This window comes from Ips typographus, linkage group LG5 (assembly GCF_016097725.1).
Source record: "Ips typographus isolate SLU linkage group LG5, UJ_Ityp_2.0, whole genome shotgun sequence".
Taxonomy (NCBI): Eukaryota; Metazoa; Arthropoda; class Insecta; order Coleoptera; family Curculionidae; genus Ips; species Ips typographus.
The window spans coordinates 10,952,515-10,977,632 of NC_138426.1; the positions used below are offsets into that span (position 1 = coordinate 10,952,515).

Here is a 25,118-nt window from a genome sequence, read left to right on the forward strand (position 1 = left end):
TGAAAAAATAGTTTTTTAAGAAATTTGCAAGATTTGAGGTCATAAGCCTTGTGGATCACGTGACCGTGTTTTGTGAACAGTTCCTGTTATATACATACAGGGTGTGGAAAATTACAGGGACGCGTTTGTTTGTCGACCCCTGGCGACCCTTAGGGGCTTTGGAGCGTTTTTAAAGTCACATAATCAGATTCTACGGTTATTTCTGATCAATTTTGTTCTCATGCAAAACTTTCGTAATTTTAATAGTTTTCTAGATATTCGACATAACCCAGTTACACGGTATTTTGACCAAAATTTTCGAAACGGACACTTAAATTTTAAAAATTGAATAACTCCGCCATTTTTTGACTTACAGGGTGCGTAAACCACTTAAACTAAAGCTCGTTCAGTCCTCTTTCCTACTATACCAGCCACTCGATCAGTTCCTGTTATATACATACAGGGTGTGGAAAATTACAGGGTCGCGTTTGTTTGTCGACCCCTGGCGGCCCTTAGGGGCTTTGGAGCGTTTTTAAAGTTACATAATCAGATTCTACAGTTATTTCTGATCAATTTTGTTCTCATGCAAAACTTTCGTAATTTTAATCGTTTTCTAGATATTCGACATAAACCAGTTACACACTATTTTGACCAAAATTTTCGAAACAGACAGTTAAACAATCAAAATTGAATAACTCCGCAATTTTTTGACTTACAGGGTGCGCAAACCACTCAAAATAATGCTCTTTTAATCCTATTTCCTGCCATATCAGTCACTAGTTCTGATCTTGTGAAATGTATACAGGGTGTGGCAAATTAGAAAGTCAAGTTAGTTTATCGACTCCTGACGGCCCCCTTTGGTTAAAAAAGTTGTGTTAAAAAAATGAATCAGACATTTATACTTTTTTGTTTCAACTGGTGCACCCTGTGTATTATTTAAGACACGTTTCTGCATTTTCTCTGTATGTTTAACAATGCAAATTCTGAAATGCAGCGAACACCCATTTCACATGCAAATTCACTTCTGTTCATAAATCTAAATCATATTTTCTTGAAGTAAACATAGTTTTACGTGATAAAGTCACGTAGGGTGTTACCATTTTATTTAGAGTATAATTTTAAATTGAATTTTGCTGTGATTTAAACTTAAAAGGGATTAAAACTTTGATAGGCCGGTTAGGTATAGATAAAAGGCTTTTAGGAAGTTTTTGACGTAATCTAGCCATTTTGTTTTCCAACAAGGTAAATATAATGAAAAAGCAGCTGTTTTGTTTTAATTAAAAAATTAATGTTTAATTCAATTTGTTGGCACGATCATTAATAACGTCATTATAGTAACGGAGCGTTAAAATTGGATGAAATTATCCAGGTGGTAAAGTAGTCCATATAATTGTATAAAAGTTTGGTTTTTATTTGTAGAAAGCTTGATATACTGCAATATTTTGTGTATATTAATGTAAATAAATAAAATGTCAGATGCCAGAGTACTTTTAACCATTTTCTACCCTAATTATTGACACTTTATTTATTTTTCCTGCAAACTGGGAAAATCCAAAGTCTTTTTAACAAAATGGAGCAGCAGACTTCTAAAATAAGTGTTTTCATGTATTTTCTGTTCAAATTCCAAAAAAGAATGGTTACATTACAGTAAAATGGTCTTCTTAGCAACTTAGGACACTTTGTATAAAAGCGGTGTATGATGGAATTAAAATTATAATAAAAAGTTGCTTATAATTTGCTTTATAATTAAAATTATAATAAAAAGTTGCTAATAATATAATTTGTCACACCCTGTTTACAGGGTGTTCCAAATTGGTTCTACATGTATTGAGATCTCGGTAACTGTAAGAGCTACAGAGTCGGTTAAACTATCTTTCTCCGTTTTCCGGAAAATTGAGAAAACGTCAGAGGCTGCATTTCAAACAATTACTCTTTAACAAAGCCAAAGAGAGTTTTGAAATTTTGAAATGAAAATCTCATTTTTCGGTTTTTTGCTTATATCTCGGAAACTATGTGTCCTTCTGACAAGACCTCTCTAAACAAAATGAAAGCTGCTTAAATTTGCTACAAGTTTTATTCCGTCAAGTTTTTTAATATTTTTTAAAGTTTTCGAGATATCCCCTCGTGAAAGTGTGTAATTTTGAAAATTTTTTTCTTCACATTATCGCTCTTATTGAACTCTTTAACCATGCACCGAAAAGCTGAATGCTGGCTGTAGGGTTTGTTGGTAAGCAAGCAATGGCTAAAATAGTCAATTCAACATTTTCTAACATCAAACTGACTCAAAAAGATCTTCCTCCTTCAACAGTGAACTCATCGGTTCAAATCAACGACGAAAAGATTCCTGTGGACCCATTCTTAATAATGGTGACTGCTTTAATAATTTTAAAACCCAATTTTTTTTAATTTAAACTTTGACAGCTTCAATTTGACGTTCCAGTTAATTTTCAAGTTCAAAACTGTATTTATTAGGGTCACGTGACTGTTTTGACTATTTCTGAAACAATTTTTACTCTGACACCTTAAATTTGAAGTTTTGTGACATTTTCACATTCAAAATTGGACTTATCAGGGTCACGTGACTGCTTTAATAATTTTAAAACCCAATTTTTTTCAATTTAAACTTTGACAGCTTCAATTTGACGTCTCAGTTAATTTTCAAGTTCAAAACTGTATTTATTAGGGTCACGTGACTGTTTTGACTATTTCTGAAACAATTTTTACTCTGACACCTTAAATTTGAAGTTTTGCGACATTTTCACATTCAAAATTGGATTTATCAGAGTCACGTTACTGCTTTAATAATTTTAAAATTCAGTTTTTTTCAATTTGAACTTTGACAGCTTTAATTTGACGTCCCAGATAATTTTCAAGTTCAAAGCTGTATTTATTAGGGTCACGTGACTGTTTTGACTATTTTTGAAACATTTTTTTAATTTGACGTTTTGCGACATTTTCACATTCAAAATTGTATTTATTCAGTGTCACCTGACTGTTTTACTGAATTCAAACTTTGACACTTTAAGAAGTTGACGTTTCACAACATTTTCACGTTTAAAATTGTGTTTATCAAAGTCACGTGACTGTTTTAATCATTAATTAAATTACTACCTTAATAAAAGCGATATTTCTGTTTGGTTTATGCCGTTGACGTCACAATCAAAAACTCCAGAAAGTGGCAAAATACATTACCACAACAAACACCAAAAAAAACTGTTTTTTTCTGAAAATTTTTGCTTAAAAAATAAGCATTAAAAAAATTCATAAAAATTTCCCACTAAATATCTAATAACCCAATTAAACTCGTGCTCTAATACAAATTAGGCCAGAATGAGTGTGTCCAAATTCAAATGCAAGCTCATTAACTCTAGAAAATATATTTTATTTAATTGATATTGATTGAACGTAAAATAAATGCTGCAATTAATCGTAAATCAGGTCTATTACACTCGTTTTGTATTACATTGGAACATTCTAATGCATATTTATTGTACTTTTTCTATTACAATCATTAATTTGACAAAAATGGCTCAGTTATATCATTCTATTCTAGTTTGATTCTCATCCTATCAGTTGGACGCTTTTAAGTTGGAATTTCCTGCTTTTCTAGGTTTAGGTTTCTAGTTCTAATATATTTTCTATATCAGATAAGAAATTGCCTGCATTTGCTGCTACAGTTTCCAGCTGCGTATTTCATATCCAGACAATTTTTCAAGGTACAAGTCATTCTTGAAATCGGTGGCCACCATCAAACCTGATATCTCTTGTTTTCCTCCCACCGAAGGAGCAGTAAATCAGCATTCCCTCAGAACATTCCATCAAATTCAGCTGTGGCTAGGAAGTGACCTGCCTCCTCAGATGTATGGGTGGAAGATTGAGAACAACTGCCTGGTCCTCGTGCACAGTGAGAGGGAAACTGCCTGAATGAGGTCCCTCAAGTTGACTCCGAAGATGAAGAGGATCAGGAAGATCCTGTGACCGTTTCTTTACAGGGATCCGATGGAGAAGACGATAGTGAAACAAAAGATGAAAACGAAGACGAAGATCAAAGTCCTTCTCCCCTCAAGAAAGCAAGAAATTAACCGAACGACGACAGTTGACTCAAAGCTTCAGATTTTACGCTCAACACTGAAACTGCTTTAACATTTGAAGGAGACAATAGATAAAGCAGTAAAGAAATATACATTATTGGAAAGATTTTCATGCTCTACATCCCTATGGCCAGTTGGGGATTTTTGATATGTTGACCTCCTAGTCCAACAAAGTTATGAAGTAAAAAATTGTGTTCCAAGCATTTCCCTCTTTACCTTTTCATTGCCTGGGCTATCTGTGATGTCTAATATATTTTTTTATATTTATTTTGTTATTTTTTTTTTCGTCCCTTTTTTTAATAATTAGTGGGAGTAAGATATATGGGAGTAAGATAACTATTGAACCGATAGATTTTAATGTTCAGAAACCGCGGGCATTAATAACGTGGAGTAAAATTTCCCAATGGAAAAATTCCTCGTTATTAAGAAACCGTTTAAAACATTTTTTCTTCCACGAGGATAAAATACTGAAACGAATTTAAATCCAACCAAATCCGTGATTTCAATACCCGTCGCGGACGTGTGGCAAAAGCTCCGGTTCATGAATCTTAAACGATCTAATAAAAGTCAAATTGTTAATCAGTATTGTGTGCTAACAATTTAAAACAGGCAAAGCCTCAGGTTGAATCGTAATAAGTAGTGGAAGATGGGCTCTGGATATTAAGTGATGCTAAGGTGTACCTTTGCATGCAGTAGGTATTATACGATTATAGGGATCCAAGAACTACGACTTTTTCGAGGAAATTCGTACACGTGCCCTTTAATAAAAGGACTCGTTTACCTGTTCGGGGAATTTCAATTTGAAATGAATATTTGTGTTGTATTCAATTTATGTGGGAGATGTATATTCGATATTTTTCTGGGAAGTTTAATAATATACTTGCCTCATATGTTTATTTCGGAGAAGAAAAAGATTTGGTAACAACATTTTAAACTTTTAACAGATATGCATCCTGTTGCTTAAGGGGAGTAGTATCAGAAACAAAACATAACCCAACAAACATTTTTCTTTCTCAAATTTACTTATGTTAGTAAAATTTTACTCTAAAAATTACTCAAATGTCAAAAAAAGTGAAAAAGTTTTTGAAGGAAACAACAAAATTTAGTAACAAATATCGTTTAAAATGCCCCACAAGACACCTGAGTAACACCAAAGTATTGTCAAAATTTTGTCAGTCGAGAATGACTATGCGTGCACGTCATAGACGATTATAACGTCATAGATGAGCAATGTAGCCAAACCTGATTTGAAGTGAGAAGATGACGATGTTTTGATCACATTAACGCAACTTAAAGAAAACCCTACAAGATTTGGTAGATAAAATTTGAACTGATAGAAACACAGTTTGATAGGACAGTTAGAGACAAAATCTCCTATAAGACCCACTTTGAGTAAGAAATCGAGTGTTTGAAGCACATTTTTGAAATTGCCATTAAACTTTTTATCCGACAACCTAAAAAACCATACAAGATTTGGTACAGTCTAGGAGAAAAGCTGTGTCAAATTTTGAACTGCCAGAAACACAGTTTGAAAGTACAGCCAGAGACAAAATCGACTGTAAAACCCACTTGGAGTAAGAAATTGAGTGTTTTAAGCACATTTTAGGAATCCTCATTAAATTTACTATCCATTAACCTAAAAAACACTACAAAATTTGGTACAGTCAGGGAGAAAAGCGGTGTCAACGTTTGAACTGCCAAAAACACAGTTTGAAAGGACAGTCAGAGACAAAATCGCCTGTAAAACCCACTTGGAGTAAGAAAGTGAGTGTTTTAAGCACATTTTAGGAATCCTTATTAAATTTTCAATCCAATAACCTAAAAAAATAGTACAAGATTTGGTACAGTAAGGGAGAAAAGCGGTGTTAAATTTTGAACTGCCAGAAACACAGTTTGAAAGTACAGTCAGAGACAAAATCGCCTCTAAAACCCACTTATAGTAAGAAATTGAGTGTTTTAAGCTCATTTCTGGAATCCACATTAAATTTACTATCCAATAACCTAAAAAACACTACAAAATTTGGTACAGTCCGGGAGAAAAGCGGTGTCAAAGTTTGAACTGCCAGAAACACAGTTTGAAAGTACAGCCAGAGACAAAATCGCCTGTAAAACCCACTTGGAGTAAGAAAGTGAGTGTTTTAAGCACATTTTAGGAATCCTTATTAAATTTCCAATCCAATAACCTAAAAAAATAGTACAAGATTTGGTACAGTAAGGGAGAAAAGCGGTGTCAAATTTTGAACTGCCAGAAACACAGTTTGAAAGTACAGTCAGAGACAAAATCGCCTCTAAAACCCACTTATAGTAAGAAATTGAGTGTTTTAAGCTCATTTCTGGAATCCACATTAAATTTACTATCCAATAACCTAAAAAACACTACAAAATTTGGTACAGTCCGGGAGAAAAGCGGTGTCAAAGTTTGAACTGCCAGAAACACAGTTTGAAAGTACAGCCAGAGACAAAATCGACTGTAAAACCAATTGGAGTAAGAAAGTGAGTGTTTTAAGCACATTTTAGGAATCCTTATTAAATTTTCAATCCAATAACCTAAAAAAATAGTACAAGATTTGGTACAGTAAGGGAGAAAAGCGGTGTCAAAGTTTGAACTGCCAGAAACACAGTTTGAAAGTACAGCCAGAGACAAAATCGCCTGTAAAACCCACTTGGAGTAAGAAAGTGAGTGTTTTAAGCAAATTTTAGGAATCCTTATTAAATTTTCAATCCAATAACCTAAAAAAATAGTACAAGATTTGGTACAGTAAGGGAGAAAAGCGGTGTCAAATTTTGAACTGCCAGAAACACAGTTTGAAAGTACAGCCAGAGACAAAATCGCCTGTAAAACCCACTTGGAGTAAGAAATTGAGTGTTTTAAGCACATTTTAGGAATGTTTATTAAATTTTATCTCCTATAACCTAAAAAAACAGTACAAGATTTGGTACAGTCAGGGAAAAAAGCGGTGTCAAAGTTTGAACCGCCAGAAACACAATTTAAAAGGACAGTCAGAGACAAAATCCCGTGTAAAACCCAATTGGAGTAATAAATTAGTGTTTTCAGCACATTTTAGGAATCCACATTAAATTTACTATCCAATAACCTTAAAAAACACTACAAAATTTGGTACAGTCAGGGAGAAAATCGGTGTCAAATTTTGAACTGCCAGAAACACAAATTGAAAAGACAGTCAGAGACAAAATCGCCGGTAAAACCAACTTGTAGTAAGAAAGTGAGGGTTTTAAGCACATTTTGGCAATCCACATTAAATTTTCCATCCAATAACCTAAAAAAACAATACAAAATTTGGTACAGTCAGGGAGAAAAGCGGTGTCAAAATTTGTACTGCTAGAAACACCGTTTCAAAGGACAAAATCGCTTGTAAAACTCACTTAGAGTGAGAAAGTGACTGTTTTAAGCACATTTTTGAAATTATCATTAAATTTCACGTCCAATAACCTGAAAAAGCATTACAAAATATGGCACAGTCAGGTAGAAAAGCTGTAACAATGTTACTGGAAAATTACTGCTCAAATTTTCCTGGTAAAGTAAAATATTTACTTTACTGATAATTTACCCACCTTGTATACAATTTACTAAGAGTAAGTGAGCAATCTTGTGAAATAGTATTTCCAGAGAATCTTACTGTCACATGAAATTTGTCTTGAAGGCCTTTCATGACTTTACTAAAGACATTTGATTGTAATCCTCACAATCTTCTTATATCTGAAAAGATTGTACATAAATTGTAGTAATAATAGAGTTAATGTTTTCTTAGTTAGAAAATAACTTACTCTACTAAAGTGGTGTATTACCGAATTTGAGTTTGAATATTAAGAATATTCAATCAAAATTAACATTTTCAAATAACTCAGCAGATGTGGTATCGCAAACGAATAATAACGTCAAAACCAGAACCACTTTACATATACTAGGTTAAAGTAAATTTCAATACTTTTTACTACAAATTGGCTCATATTTTAAGGGAAAATCTCAAAGAAATCCCGCGTCAGGTGCAATATTCAATTTATCCTTTTCCCAGGCGCAATGTCAATATTTTACCTCACCTGTATGTAATGAAATAGTTACGGATTTAAAAGCACGTCTTTATGGAAACCGTTAGGAAATTTCCAGTTCAACTAGATACGCTTTTAATAGAGAAGCAATTTTGTTCGAAACAATGAAAGCATTTTAATCCAGGAATTAACCTTCTATAAGAAACAATATCCTTTGTTAAGCTGTTCGATTGGAATTCTTAATTGGATCCAAAAATCAATTAACACTAAACAATATCTTGTTAAATTGGATGCTTATTTACCGTGCTAAAACCCACTTAAAAAGCAATAGAACTGACTAGATGTAACTTTATAGGATATGACAGCCATTAGTGGTGTTTGCAAAGAACTTAGAACAAGTTTCGACAAAATCCCCATTTATACAATGTTTGCTTTTTAAAGTACCTTAGCTTAAAGCGAATGTCCCAAAGACTAGTGTCGTAATAAAGGTTTATTCAACCATAGGAAAGATAATTTTATTGCTCAAACTCGAAATTTAATTAGTCTAATTTAGAGCAGGATTATAAGCAGTTTGAGTCACGTTTCCGCTGTTTATTTTAACTTTCCGTAAAATGTTGCAGTGAAAATGGAGTTTTTTTTTTTAGTTTTAGTTAAGAAAAATCCATAGTTTATCTTGACTGCGTCCTGGCTCTTAAGAACGTGAGATTACTCCCATAGGGGAGTTAATTTGGGGTGTTTTTACGTCTTTGTTAGCGCATTAGTCGATGCGATTAAGGTTTAAAAATAAGGGTTTTGTGGTTTTTTTTCTGGGTTTGAGTATACTGTGGAATTAAGAAAGATATCGCAGACAATTCAACTGTATTTTGTGTCAAAACTCTAAAGAAAAATCACTGATATTTTTTTAATATTTTAAAACTTTTTCTGTCTCGATTTGTAGCTGCGATGAACAAAAACAAAAACAGTGATGAATTTCCCACATAAATCAAAATTCCAGCCAGACAGTAAAACTTTTTATCACTTTTCCTTATTATCTCATGTTTTTTAAGATTTTATTATTTAAAAATTTGTAATTTACTAGTAAGTTACCAATAATCGTCAAAATATCTGTCATAAATATCAGAAACACGTCTGGACAGATTTTCTAGAGATTTTCAGAAATTCTAGACAAATCTTGACATTAGTGACAGATATCACGTGGTTTTTGAAAGATAATTTGGCTAGACAGTCACGTGACCACTGTCAAAACTTTCATAAATCTCAGAAACACGTTTTGTATCGAATAATGCAAGGAAACTTTTCTAAACAATGATTTTTGCAACTTTTGAGCACAGTTTAAGTAACAATACAATTGCTTGTCAAACCCACTTGGAGTGAGAAAATAAAAGCTTTAAGTACATTTTTGGAATAATCATCATAAATTTTCTATCCAATAACCTTAAAAGCACTTTTCTCCCTGACTGTACCAAACAAGAGTTGGTACAGTAAGGCCAATTTGTCTATCATTTCTTGAAACTACGTAAAATTTCCTTTAAAATGAGGTGCAAGTCAATATTTTGACAGAAAATTCAAAATGGCGGCCTGGAACCGTCAAAAAATACAACTTTTTTATTTGTCAAGTCACAGTTGAGGTCTCGGTGTCATTTTATGTTAAAATTTCCCGGAATAGACGCTGGTGCAGTCGTTTTTTTGATATCTCAAAAACTAACAGAGTTAGATTTAAGATTTAAAATTTTAACCATTTGTTTCCCAGGAACTCGGCCGAATTAAGAGATACATGAAATCTGACTAAAAAATATTTACAATATAATATGTCATGTTATGGTAACGGAAATTTGACGCCCTCTAGCGGTCAAACGGTGTTATCAATCAACTCATGTGGGGATATTTTTGGAAACCTTGAAATCTGATCTATCTTTTGTTTTCTGTGACATTTTGACGTAGCTTGTCAAGTAAAGGAGTAATTTAGGGTCAAAGCAACGAGTGTCACAAAATATGTGATTTTATGGTGAAAGAATTTTAACGCCCACTAGCGTCCAAACGAAGTTATCAATCAACCAATGTGAGGATATTTTTAGAAAGCTTTAAATCTGCTCTATCTTTTGTTTTCTATGACATTTTGACGTAGCTTGTCAAGTAAGGGAGTAATTTAGGGTCAAAGCAACGTGGGTCAAAAAATATGCTATTTTTACAAAAAGTGCAATTTTGACAATTTTTATTTTGCTCCAGGACGATTCCAATGCACAGCAAAGGATATATTTATACCAAAGGACCTTAAATTAGGTGAAATAAGTAGAAAAAATGCAATTTAAAATTTTAAAAGAATAAGGTAGTAGTATTAGGGGTCTTTTTTGACTACTTTTTGAAATTCGATATCTCGGTAACATGAAGAGCTAGAGAGGCCAGTTTTAGCTCATTTTGTAGTATTTTTCATCCTCTTTTCGCAAAAGCGAAATCTATACACTACTTTAAAGCAGTTCAACTACTGAAAAAACTGTAACATCAATTACCATTTCCAACTACTTTTATTTAGTAAAACGACAAACCAATTACAATTATTATGATTTTTAAAAAGTAATTCAATTACTTGAAAGTAATTATTGAATTGTAATGAGTAATGATAACTTAAAAAAAAATGCACAAAATTTAACATTTAAATCAATTACTTGAGTTAGGTTAATTAACTTTCGAAAAGTGTCAACTGGCCACGTGAGTTGGGTTAAAACTGGTTAGAAAAAAGGAACAAAAATAATTGTAAAAGCTAATTTTGACTAATTGGAAGCTTCGTTGTTTTTTTCGTAAAAATTAACGCCAAGCTCTAATTATTCTCTTTCTTCTATAATGGTTTCGTAAATAAACTTACAACATCCTGAACGAATAAATAGTTAAACGTTTCTCCTTAAAGAAAACAAGGCTATTAATTTCAATTATCAGAAAGCCTATTGCGTGTAATCTTCTTTGGCGTCTTTATTAGAAAATCTAGGAAAAAGTAGTGTTTATGGGTAATAATGCCACAAATGTATTATTAAATTGTAGATTATTCTGGAAGTTTTCCTCAAGTGTAAATGCTGTAACCCACAGGATTATAGGATAAAAATGGTCAGTCCCTTTCGGTTTCCTGGAATCCCAATGTTCACACTTGAAATACGTTAGAATCCCAAAATCCTCTAAAACCGATAAAAGAAAAAAAACCGTACTGGAAAAGGATAAGGTTAAATTTCAATCTGAAAAGTAATTTGCTTTTCATTTTCAAGGAAAAATGGTTTAATTTCCTAAAATGCCATATTGTTGGTTAATAATAATTGGTAATGGCATGGATAATGATTTTTGACTGGTTAAGGGCTTTGGGTGTTTGACCGTAAAACTCAATTATCTCGTAAACAAAGTTTTAAATCAGAATTTTATAAGAAGTACTATTTTTTCAACTCGATCAAGGAAATTAAAAGAAACTGTAATTTTTGGAAAATATCCAGTGACGTAGAAAATAAGGCGGAAAAATCAAAACCATCTTCCTGTACCAATCTGGAAAATTTTGACTCATTATGTACTTATTTGAAGGACTGTATTTTCCTTAGGAAGCATTTTTCAAGAAACTGACATAATGCATGTCAACTTTTGATGGGTTATCGAATGGTAAATTATTGACACTTAAAACTGAACCACCCTGTATAAATGAGCAAAACGTTGACAAGTTGATAATAACGACTTTGTTATTTAATGACCCTTATCCCAGAAACTTTACTTGAAAAAAATAAAAGTAATGCAAACTTAATACTTTTTAGAACAAAATATGAGTGATAATGTTAACACAAACTAATAAACTTTCTCACGTCACTGTCAAAGTCGCAAACTGACGTTGACATTGTCAATTAGTGTGACAAGACTTTTGACAGCCAAAAAAAATAAGTTGCTATTCTATAACTAAATTTGTGAAAACTAACCAAACTGCAGTGTGAAATATATTTGTATGCACTATTTGAGTTTCAGTAATTATCAGAGGCGTAAATCATTTAATTAGGCACTTAATCAATACAGAAAGTAAATTAAAACAAATAGTTGTTTATTGTCCTTTATTAGCTTCAATTGATATTAATTTATGTGTTAATTGCGATATGGTTGCGTGTAACGAGTGTTATTTTGCTATGTGAAAACAAATATTATTTGTGTACAGGGTGGACCAGGAAATTAAATCCGTAATGAGCCATGCGAGTGTTCTGAAAATTCAGCATAATACCATCAGATTGGAACAACCACATGATGCACGAAATGACATATGACAGTTTGACGTACAAGCGATAATTGACAGAAACCATTAGTTTGTGCAACACTATAGAGTCATTAAAAAGAACACATTTTGCAACTTAGTAACATAATTCGAATTTACCTAATTTTGGACGAGAATTTACTAAAACATATAAAAATACTTGCAAATGTCAAATTTGACCTAAATATTTCTGAAATGGATGTAAATGACAGTATACATGAAATAATTGTTACCCCAGAATTATTTTAACTTTGCTATTACATTTTCCATTCTGTAACGTCTGTGACAGCAATCACGTGATACTGGTACTCTACTTAGTTGCACAGTCACGTGACAATTATAATAATGACCGAGGATGATGAAAACCACGATTTGCCTCGAATACTTTGAGAAAATTGTTCTGTGCTGTGATATTTAGAGTTCCATGCCCAAATTGGACATAGTTTGTCAGTTTTGACGTTTCTGGCAATGGTCACGTGATACTAGAACACTATTTACGTGAAGAGTGACCTATAAACTGTCAAATTACGAATCAAGAAGCTATAAAACTCGTCTTGTTTCAACTAAAATATATTGAATAATAAAACTGAATAAATATAAAAAAATGTACTAAACTTCGATTTTTGAATCTTTATGTTATGGTTGAACAAACTTTGACGACTGTGACAGAAATCACGTGATACTGGTACTCTACTTAATTGCACAGTCACGTGACAATTATGGAAATAATGACCGAGGAAGCTGAAAACCACGATTTGCCTCGAATACTTTAAGAAAACTGTTCTGTGCTGTGATATTTAGAGTTCCATGCCCAAATTGGGCAAAGTTTGTCAGTTTTGACGTTTCTGGCAATGGTCACGTGATACTAGAACATCATTTCCATAAACATTTACGTGCTAACTGTCAAATTAGGGATCATAAAACTCTAAAGTACATTTTATGTCTAACGCTGCAATAAAACTGTTCCAAATTGTGTTTGTGAAGTTGAGCAAACTTTGACATTTGTGACAGCAACCACGTGATACTGCTACACTACTTAATTACACAGTCACGTTACAACTGTGAAAATAATGAATTGTAAGAGTTCGGAAAATTTAGCATAATACCAAAGAACAATAATTTTGCTAATATAGTATTTAAACAGATCTGTGAAAGAGATAATTGTTCAAGGAAAACCAGATATTTAGTGGATAATCTACATAAAAAATAACTTTACTTTGATGTATAAACTGACAGTTAGCAACACATTTTGCAACTAACCTAACCTAACATTGGTCGTGAATTCACTAAAAAGTTTAAACATTGGAAAACTTGCTAATGTCAAATTTGACCTAAATATTTCCGAAATGCTATTACATTTTCTAATCTGTAAGTTTTCAAGTAAATTGTCAAAGTCACGTGACTGTCTACTTTGAGTACTAAGTAAAGTGATATGAAACATACGAAAATGATTAAAAAAGGTTAATAAAGCAATTTAAACTTGAAAATAACCATATTTAGTACTAGTTTGGTCTGGTTGTTGAAAGTAAATAAAGTGTTTTTGAGTATGACACACACAGTATAATAAAATTGTATTTAATATTTTGGTTACACGCAAATCATTTGAGTTTAAGAACAATTATAATATGCATTTGTTTAAATTTTCAATGTTTTTAGATTTTATTCAATTTATTCGAACGTGAAACGATTCTTGAACTCAAACTGTTTACTTTACCAACAAACCATTTGAAGTTCTCTCTATTTGTTCGGGAAAGTTTGAAAATGCAAAATGCGGTCGGTGAAAGTTTTTCCCATTTATGCGGTTCCTCACTAACTGATTTATTTAGAAAAATGAGCTCTAACATGAATGTTTTATAATGTTGCACATTTTGTATTCCACTGATCCACTGACTACATTTTAAGTAAATGCAAACAAATTTGAATTCTTTATTTCAGTTGGCATTTAAAATGCAACATCCTCCACCCGGAAAAACAGGGTGTTTCTTAATTATAAGCCGCAAATGCAAGTAAAAAAGTTGTGGTGCAATTTTATTACTTTTTATTAAAAATCTCGATAAATTCACATCATAGATTAAGTTCAGTCTGAAAATGTTAATTCCGGTGTCAAATTTACATTAGGTCGTATCATTTCTGAGTTACCTAACCTTAAGCACATTTTAAGTCGTAAATTTCTTATTCAAGCTAATCTATCACTTTGACACCATTCGTTAAATTTCAATTACCAATTTGAAGGTCTCAAACTTAACTAAAATATATTTCTGTGCCTTAAAATGGACAGCTAAATTTTTCAAAAATTGACCATAAGAACAAAATTGCTTTAAAACCAAACCCTCTCTTAAAGCGGTTTACTATTGTAACAAATAATAATGGGAAAGAAAAATGAGCCTTATCGACATTTATTCTGCCTGTTTAAGGTCAATTTTCATAGTCAAATTCCAACTTGCAGTGAACTTTTTGAACTGTGTTCAGGCTCAGTTGTCAGTCAGTGTGTTGTTTCATTTATTCTCTAAAACTTAAGTTTAGCTGAAACCTGTAAATGTAGCCTTTAACGGATTTTTGATGTAATTTCCGTGTATCAAGTGTTCAAAAATGTCATAGAATCGATTTTCATCAAAAGCACACTGTCTTAATTTGCCAAAATTGAAAAAAAAAACATTCTTAAGCAAACTTTGACGGCCGTGACAGCAATCACGTGATACTGGTAAACTATTTAATTAGTAAAACAGGTCTTGTTTCGAACAGTATAAAAAAATGTAGTGAATTCGATTTTTGCAGCTTCAGGTTTTGGTTAAGCAAACTTTGACGTCTGTGACAGCAATCACGTGATACTGGTAGACTATTTAATTAGGCAGTCACGTGCCAAGTGACAAAATAAAGGCCAAGACGATAAAAACCACAACTAAAAAACACAGCTTTGATGCTTCTTCTTAAAAATTGAAAAAACAGTCAAAATGACAGTTTTGATGGGCCAAATCGATTGTAATTCACTTTAAAAGTTGTATAAAACCACTTTTAAGCAAAAAATCAAGTTTTTTAAATTTTTTAGAGTTTTTAAAAATTGAAAAAACATTCTAAATGACAGTTTTGATGACACAAATCGTTTGTAGATGACTTGATCGATTTTTGTCAAATAACAACAATATTTTTTAAATCTACGGGGTAAAATAAAAACAGCAATTGATATGATATGACAACTATGACACAGTTGATTGACTTGAACATGTAAATCGATGATTATTTCAACAAAATGAAATGCAAAACTGGACAAAAGTAATCGGATACAGTTTAGTTTTGGTTTGGTTTGGTTTAGTAGTAGCATAGTAACGAATCCTTTTAAATTTGGAATTAGGATAAATTTTATAACATTTTTGAAGTTATGATAAAAAAATCAGTTAAATAACAAAATTATTAACTTGCCTACAAACTGTATAAAGCAACTGGGGTTATAATGTAATTTAAAAGTGTTTAAAACTCAGTTTTAGACGGTTTAGATAAATTTAACCAAAAACCAAATTAAACACTATTTTCAACAAACTTTAATTCAAAAAGACAGTGGCTTAACATTATTTTTGTTCTAAAATACCACCTGTATTTTTCTATTTTTACTAAATGCGATGTCTATTCCAGATTTTAGTATATTTTGATTCTCATCCAAGGATTATAAAGTACTAAAATGCTTACCAGCTTTATCTGTATTACTCTAACCTATTTCCCGTTGATTTATTGAACGAAACAACACTTCAACAAGTATTTTCATCAGTTTTAAATTGATTTCACTTTGAGGCTTTTATGTAAACTAAGCAAAACGATTTGAAGCTTGTATCGACTGGTTTACACAAAGTTTGCAAACTTGGTTTTTTATGATAATAGAAGTTTGTTTTTAATTTTGAGGAGTTAATTGGTTAGTAAATGAAAATTTTTAGTTTAGTTGCTTATTGTAATGCTTAAAACTTATTAAACTTAGGTTCAAGTGAAAGAAACTGAAAACAAACTTTCAAACGTCACAATTGTCACAATTGTATTCATAGAGCTACAAAAGGCAATTTATTTAATTCTTACTCAATTACATTTATTTTTAGTATGTTTTGTAGTTTTATAGCTTTATGGAACTAATTTTGACAGTTAGTCAAAACGTCATAATTGTCAAAATTTTATTTAAAGACTAAAACACGTTTTAATTTTGCAGTCAAACGTCAAAATCCTGCTCATGACTTTAAAATGACAGTCATTGATAAAACTCGAATGTTTAGGTATGTTTTGCTGTTTTACAGTTTAATGGAACAAAGTTGGACAGTTCCCACATTCATGCCAAGTGAAACATTATGTACAAAAAGTGTCAAACGTCCACACTGTCACAATCTTACTCATGGAGCTACAAAATGCAATTCAATCAATTTTCTCTCAATTATAATCCTTTTAGTATTTTGTGGTGTACCCTGTCACTAAACCGTAAATAACTCGCTTATTCGTAACATTTTTTATAAACTTTTATATGTCAATGGATAATTTAAAATTTAAATTTTGACCGTTTTTCTCCTTGACTGTACTAAATTTTGTAGTGTTTTTTACGTTATTGGATAGAAAATTTAATGAGTATTTCAAAAATAAGCTTAAAACAGTCATTTTTACACTCCATGTGGGTTTTACAGGCGATTTTACCCCTGACTGATTTTTCAAACTGAGTTTGGGCAGTTCAAAGTTTGACACCGCTTTTCTCCCTGACTGTACCTTATTTTGTAGGGTTTTCTTAGATTGTTAGATAGGAAATTTAATGTAGATCCCAAAAATGTGCTTAAAACAGGCATTTTCTCATTCCAAATGGGTTTTACATGTGATTTTGTTCCTGGCTGTCCTTTCAAACTGTGTTTCTGGCAGTTCAAATTTTGACACCGTTTTTCTCCCTGACTGTACTAAATTTTGTATTGGTTTTTGAGGTTATTGGATAGGAAATTTAATGATTATTTCAAAAATAAGCTTAAAACAGTCATTTTTACACTCCATGTGGGTTTTACAGGCGATTTTGCCCCTGACTGTCTTTTCAAACTGTGTTTGGGCAGTTCAAAGTTTGACACCGCTTTTCTCCCTGACTGTACCAAATTTTGTAGGGTTTTCTTAGATTGTTAGATAGGAAATTTAATGTGGATCCCAAAAATGTGCTTAAAACAGGCATTTTCTCATTCCAAATGGGTTTTACATGCGATTTTGTTCCTGGCTGTCCTTTCAAACTGTGTTTCTGGCAGTTCAAATTTTAACACCGTTTTTCTCCTTGACTGTACTAAATTTTGTATTGCTTTTTTAGGTTATTGGATAGGAAATTTAATGAGGATTTAAAAAATAAGCTTAAAACAGTCATTTTTACACTCCATGTGGGTTTTACATGCGATTTTGTTCCTGGCTGTTCTTTCAAACTGTGTTTCTGGCAGTTCAAATTTTGACACCGTTTTTCTCCCTGACTGTACTAAATTTTGTATTGCTTCTTTAGGTTATTGGATAGGAAATTTAATGAGGATTTAAAAAATAAGCTTAAAACAGTCATTTTTACACTCCTTGTGGGTTCTACAGGCGATTTTGCCCCTGACTATCTTTTCAAACTGTGTTGGGCAGTTCAAACTTTGACACCGCTTTTCTCCCTGACTGTACCTTATTTTGTAGGGTTTTCTTAGACTGTTAGATAGGAAATTTAATATGGATTCCAAAAATGTGCTTAAAACAGGCATTTTCTCATTCCAAATGGGTTTTACATGCGATTTTGTTCTTGGCTGTCCTTTCAAACTGTGTTTCTGACAGTTCAAAGTTTTAGACCAAAGTGGCTCCCTGACTGTACCAAATTTTGTAGTGTTTTTTCCAATTCTTAGTTAGGAAATTTAATGGGGATTTCAAAAATGTGTTTAAAATAGTCATTTTTGCACTACAAGTGGGTTTTACATGCGATTTTGATCCTGTCTTTTTAAACTGTGTTTCTGACAGTTCAAACTTTGACACCGTTTTTCTCCCTGACTGTACTCAATTTTGTCGTGCTATTTTAGGTTATTGGATAGGAAATTTAATGAGGATTCCAAACATTAGCTTAAAACAGTCATTTTTACATTCCAAGTGGGTTTTACAGGCCTTTCAAACTGTGTTTCTGACAGTTCAAAGTTTTAGACCAAAGTTTCTCCCTGACTGTACCAAATTTTGTAGTGTTTTTTTCCAATTCTTAGTTAGGAAATTTAATGGGGATTTCAAAAATGTGTTTAAAACAGTCATTTTTGAACTACAAGTGGGTTTTACATGCTATTTTGATCCTGACTGTTTTCATACTGTGTTTCTGGCAGTTCAAAGTTTCTCCCTGACTGTACCAAATTTTGTAGTGTTTTTTCAGGTTATTGGATAGGAAATTTAGTGAAGATTTCAAAAATGTATTATTTTGTATAAAAAAGCTCATTTCATTAGCTATCCATTGACGTAGAAAAGTTGTTTGGATTTTAGTTTTGGAATGTCTCTTCTAATAATGTTAGAAATAAATAACAAGAAAAAATACGTTTTTATTTTATTTAATTTAGACGTTTTCAATCTGATGATAATAGTTTCCAAAATATTAATTTAATGCCGGCTAATACTCAGTAATTCCTACTAATTCTTAGTAATTCCTACACTTTGTATGCCCCAGCGGACTCCTCGTCGGTCCACTTGTTAGTAAGTTAGTGTCATCCGCATATCTCATGTTAAGATTTTCTTTAGTAGTTTTGCTATCCTGAGTAATAATTTCTACATGCAATATGGTAATTTATTGTAAATTTCTCATAGACTAGTAGTCATAATTAACACTAAAAATAACAACTACAATCAATATTGGACCAGCTCACAAACTCTCAACAACTCTATTATCCAAAACTTAACTAGATAAGGACTTAAATTACTACAGTCCAAATATAGCACTTCTTGACTTGTTTGTTGCAATCTAAAAACTAATTACAAAATACCTTCGAAAAAACTTTTCCATACCAAATTAAATGTGAACATCGTGCTGACGCATCACTTTGTGGGATTTAAAAAAGAAAAACTGACATTAAAACTTGAAATTTTATTCTGCTGACGCTTTGAAACCGCTTTAAGTTTTTGCGATTAACTCCCGTTTAAATATTGAAGTTGCGAGATTATTCGTTTAAGGTCCCACAGTGTGACCTTTGCATCATACGTCAAACTGATGGATCGAACTTCAGATTGAAACAGTGGTCCTTTGTTGGAGGGATGAAGTATTGTTTAATGATTTTGGGCTACCTTTGTAATACATTTTCGTGGAATGATTAATGTGTGTTAATTCAGAGGTGGTCAACCGCATTTTAGTTAAGTTCAAGTCTGTTAAACTGGTTGTTTGCAAACTGTTTCAATGTCAAATTGGAAACTGTGACAACGTTTCTTTGACTTTGTTTTTAAATGGTAGTTTCTACAAAGTACTATTAAGTCCCTATTTAAGCAATTTGTAGTTTACATTTACAGACAAAATAAGTGTCATAAATCTCATAAACACGCCTTTTTTCGAAAACTGTAATACTAGCTTTACACCGAAATTGACTAGAATTATTCCGTGAATTTATTCATTAAATTGTACATCAATTAACTCACGATAATTATTGATATAATTAATGTGTTTTACGCCAATCAATTTTTAGGTGAAGTGTGCCATTTCTGTCAATAATTGTCAACAGATATACCAACCAACTTAAATTTAAAAATAAATTGAATACCTATTTAGTACATGCTTGTTGATGTTTTATCTAACTATTCAAATTTAATGTAAATATTATTTACCAAAATTCCGCGTATCATTTAGTTCAACTTCAATTTAGTTTCTCCGTTCTGTTTTTGCCAGGTTTAATTATGTTAATTTATTTTGCTGGCTCATCTTTGTATTGTATCATTTGTAGTAATGTTCAAAAATCGTCAGATTAAACATTCTATAGTAGGATTTGCTCAAAGGCAAAGAAGAGCAGGTCTGCTTGCAATAATTCTTGCTACTGCCAGTATGCTTATAGAGGAGCCAAGGGAAATTCAAAGGAGATGGTGGGCGAGACCCTTATTACAAAACATAGCAAACCAAGCAGGGCTGAAGATGTGGAGAGAAGAATTTCAAGAAGAACCAGATCAATTTAAGCAATTTCTAAGATTGGGCCAAACAAATTTTGATAAATTCCTTAATTTGATCAAGCCCATAATCCAGAAGTAAAACACCAATTATTACAGAGAAGCCAGGAAACTGTGTTAAAATGTAATTTTTTAAAATTCTAGGGTAATTTTGACAGTTTTGACATTAGTGGCAGATATCACTCGGTTTTTGGAGGATAATTTAGTTAGGCAGTCACGTGATCACTGTCAAAAATTTCAGAAACACATTTTGTATCGAATACTGCAAGTAAATCATATCATAAATCAAATATCAAATATCATAAATGATTTTTGCAACTTTTGAGCACAGTTTGAGAGTCGGAGGCAAAATTGCTTATCAAACCCATTTGGAGTGAGAAATTGACTGTTTTGAATATATTTTTCAAATTTTCACTAAATTTCCTATCCAATAACCTAAAAAAATACTACAAAATTTAATACAGTCAGGTAGAAAAACGGTGTCAAAATTTCAGCTGTCAGAAACACAGTTTAAAAAGACAGTCAGGATCAAAATCGCATGTAAAATCCACTTGCAATGCAAAAACGACTGTTTTAAGCACATTTTCGAAATCCCCATTAAATCCTAACTAAGAATCGGAAAAAAACACTACAAAATTTGGTACAGTCAGGGAGAAAAGCGGTGTCAAAGTTTGAACTGCCCAACACAGTTTGAAAAGATAGTCAGGGGCAAAATCGCCTGTAAAACCCACTTGGAGTGTAAAAATGACTGTTTTAAGCTTATTTTTGGAATCCCCATTAAATTTTCTATCGAATAACCTAAAAAAGCACTACAAAATTTGGTACAGTCAGGGAGAAAAGCGGTGTCAAACTTTGAACTGCCCAAACACAGTTTGAAAAGACAGTCAAGGGCAAAATCGCCTGTAAAACCCACTTGGAGTGTAAAAATGACTATTTTAAGCTCATTTTTGAAATCCTCGTTAAATTTCCTATCCAATAACCTAAAAAAACACTACAAAATTTAGTACAGTTAGGGAGAAAAACGGTGTCAAAATTTAAACTGTCAGAAACACAGGTTTGTAAGGACAGCCAGGAACAAAATCGCATGTAAAACCCATTTGGAATGAGAAAATGTCTGTTTTAAGCACATTTTTGGAATCCACATTAAATTTCCTATCTAAGAATCTAAGAAAACACTACAAAATTTGGTACAGTCAGGGAGAAAAGCGGTGTCAAACTTTGAACTGTCAGAAACACAGTTTGAAAGGACAGCCAGGAACAAAATCGCATGTAAAACCCATTTGGAGTGGGAAAATGACTGTTTTAAGCTAATGTTTGGAATCCTCATTAAATTTCCTATCCAATAACCTAAAAAAGCACTACAAAATTTAATACAGTCAGGTAGAAAAACGGTGTCAAAGTTTCAGCTGTCAGAAACACAGTTTAAAAAGACAGTTAGGATCAAAATCGCATGTAAAACCCACTTGCAATGCAAAAATGACTGTTTTAAGCACATTTTTGAAATCCCCATTAAATTTCCTAACTAAGAATCGGAAAAAACACTACAAAATTTGGTACAGTTAGGGAGAAAAGCGGTGTCAAACTTTGAACTGCCCAAACACAGTTTGAAAAGACAGTCAGGGGCAAAATCGCCTGTAAAACCCACTTGGAGTGTAAAAATGACTATTTTAAGCTCATTTTTGAAATCCTCGTTAAATTTCCTATGCAATAACCTAAAAAAGCACTTCAAAATTTAGTACAGTCAGGGAGAAAAACGGTGTCAAAATTTGAACTGTCAGAAACAGTGGTTTGTAAGGACAGCCAGGAACAAAATCGCATGTAAAACCCATTTGGAATGAGAAAATGTCTGTTTTAAGTACATTTTTGGAATCCACATTAAATTTCCTATCTAAGAATCTAAGAAAACACTACAAAATTTGGTACAGTCAGGGAGAAAAGCGGTGTCAAACTTTGAACTGTCAGAAACGCAGTTTGAAAGGACAGCCAGGAACAAAATCCCATGTAAAACCCATTTGGAGTGGGAAAATGCATGTTTTAAGCTCATTTTTGGAATCCCCATTAAATTTCCTATCCAATAACCTAAAAAAGCACTACAAAATTTAGTACAGTCAGGGAGAAAAGCGGTGTCAAACTTTGAACTGCCCAAACACAGTTTAAAAGGACAGCCAGGAACAAAATCGCATGTAAAACCCATTTGGAGTGAGAAAATGCATGTTTTAAGCTCATTTTTGGAATTCCCATTAAATTTCCTATCCAATAACCTAAAAAAGCACTACAAAATTTGGTACAGTCAAGGAGAAAAGCGGTGTCAAAATTTGAACTGCCCAAACACAGTCTGAAAAGATAGTCAGGTGCAAAATCGCCTGTAAAACCCACTTGGAGTGTAAAAATGACTGTTTTAAGCTAATTTTTGAAATCCTCATTAAATTTCCTAACCAATAACCTAAGAAAACAGTTAAGGAGAAAAGCGGTGTCAAAGTTTGACCTGACAGAAACACAATATGTATTTGTAATTTACTGGTAATTTACCGGTCAAATTTTTCTGGAGAAATCAAATATTTACCGTTAATTTAACCATTACTAGTTTTTTGCACGAATTACATTTTCTTGATCTCTAACGCTTACAGCTTTATTGTTTAGGGATTTTTATGTGTAGACGAGCTGAAAATGTAGTAAAACCGACTTTAAAAGTAAGTTTTTATTTTCCTTAGCGTCGACGTTGTCACTTCACCGAATAAACTTTCTTCCCAGAAACGGTGAGATTGGATTTTATTCCGAGATTTTCTTATTTTCCTTCAACTAGTAAATAATCTTTTCCAACGATGCATACCTCATAACAAAGTGACATAACTATTTACGAAAACTTCATGTTTGAAAAGCACACAATCAAACAATACTCGAGAGTAATTACATTAAGTTTCCAGTGTTTAGTGCACATAATGAAACTTTTAAGTGTCTATTGAAAAAGTTACACAATAACAATGTAAGAATTTTAATCGGGACAATGTTCCAGATAGAATGCAAAGAAAAAGATGAGAATGCTTTAAAATGCCACACGTTTCTGGAACAATTGTCTAACAACTCAGTTATTTCAGCACTAATTCACAATAATGTCACTAAAATTCAGTTAAACCAGAAATTTTGCAATTTTGACAGTCTTAAACCTGGTTACTTTGACAGGTATTGAGGTAACTTTTTGATATCAAATTGTAGTTCAGAAGTTGATATTTGAAATGAATGATGAAAAAAAAAGTCAAACAACACCGTTATTTTATCACAATATTATACTAAATCAAGTCAAACTTGTATTTTTGCAATTTTGACAGCTTGTAACTCAGTTATTTTGACAGACACCAAGGAACTTCTTTATATCAGATTAAGAAAGCATGAAGCTACAAAATGTAAAACATTTAATAAGGAAAAACAAGGGTTTGTGAATTGTGAATATTGTGTTGTATAATTATTGTGAACAGGCTCTTAAAATTATAATAAAAAAATGTTACAATCTGTATAGTCGCAAATTCCTTGCTAAAAGGTATTTGAAAATGAGATTCTGTTATTAATTGCCTGTAATAAAATTCATAAAAATCAAGAATGTTCATACAAGAACATGTTTAGGATTCTCTCGGGCTAAATGAAAGTTTTAAGGATTTACCAAAACATAAAGTACTGTTTTTACCCCTTCAAACAGAAAATCCCTGCAAAGCTTTTGATCCTATAATTCTACAATCTGTAACTGCAAAATATGAAAAAGAATTTATGGAAATAAATATGCCACCAGATAAGCTAAACAGAATTTCAGTTGTAAAGCTTGATGTATGCCATTTTGTACTTTTGTAACGAAAATAAAAAAAACTTTCTCCACCAGATTAGTTCTGTTTCCTGGAACCAGTAATTTATTATCTGAAAGTTTATTTGTATGAGAGTTGGTAGTAACTAAAGTGTTTGTTTTCCAGCATTTTTGATTGCCTCAACTGAAACTTCCATAAAAAACACCAAAAAAATAGGAATTTTCCCAATAAGTATGTACAAAACAAAAAAAGAAACTTGGAATCAATTTTTGATAGAAAAAATGTCGCACGTGTATTACTATACAATTCCGTTATTAATATTTGAGTAAGTCTTAACACATTTCAGGGTTTCCAACAAAGTTTGAGTTGACAATGAGTTGAGAGAGTTGCTGAACTTGAAGTTTTAATCGATTTACGGCTAATTGGTAAAGTTGGACTAATTCTTGAATAAACATAGAGAATAGGTTTGGTGCGCAGCCTGTAACTTATGTAGACTTAACAAAAGTTATAATTTCACTTCTGTTTTAATTAAATTAATTAATTTCAGTTTGTTTTACCTTTGTTAACCAAGTTTAAATTACCGAACTACAACGACAAATATTTTTAAACTTAAAAGTTTTCAGTATAGTTTGCTTTCTTCTACATCACTTTCTGTGTTGTCATTTTGTCAATCTGTTGACACATTTTTCGATTATTTTAAATGGAACACCCTGTATTTTATTTGCACAATCGGAAAATATCTTCCTTCTGATTTTAAATACATGTTTTTTTTTGAGGTTAGGTCAGGTTAGGTTAGATATTCTCTATATCCTTTCTGACGCGTTAAACATTGATGTTTATTTGTCAACTTTTGCGTTACATTTT

General features: G+C 32.1%; 1 protein-coding gene across 4 annotated transcripts in view; it reads right to left on the bottom strand.

Annotated features, from left to right (window-relative positions):
• LOC145729248 (G-protein coupled receptor dmsr-1-like) overlaps positions 1-25,118 on the bottom strand; it is a 115,285-nt gene that overhangs the window by 14,785 nt on the left and 75,382 nt on the right. The gene's annotated exons all lie outside the window — the stretch shown is intronic.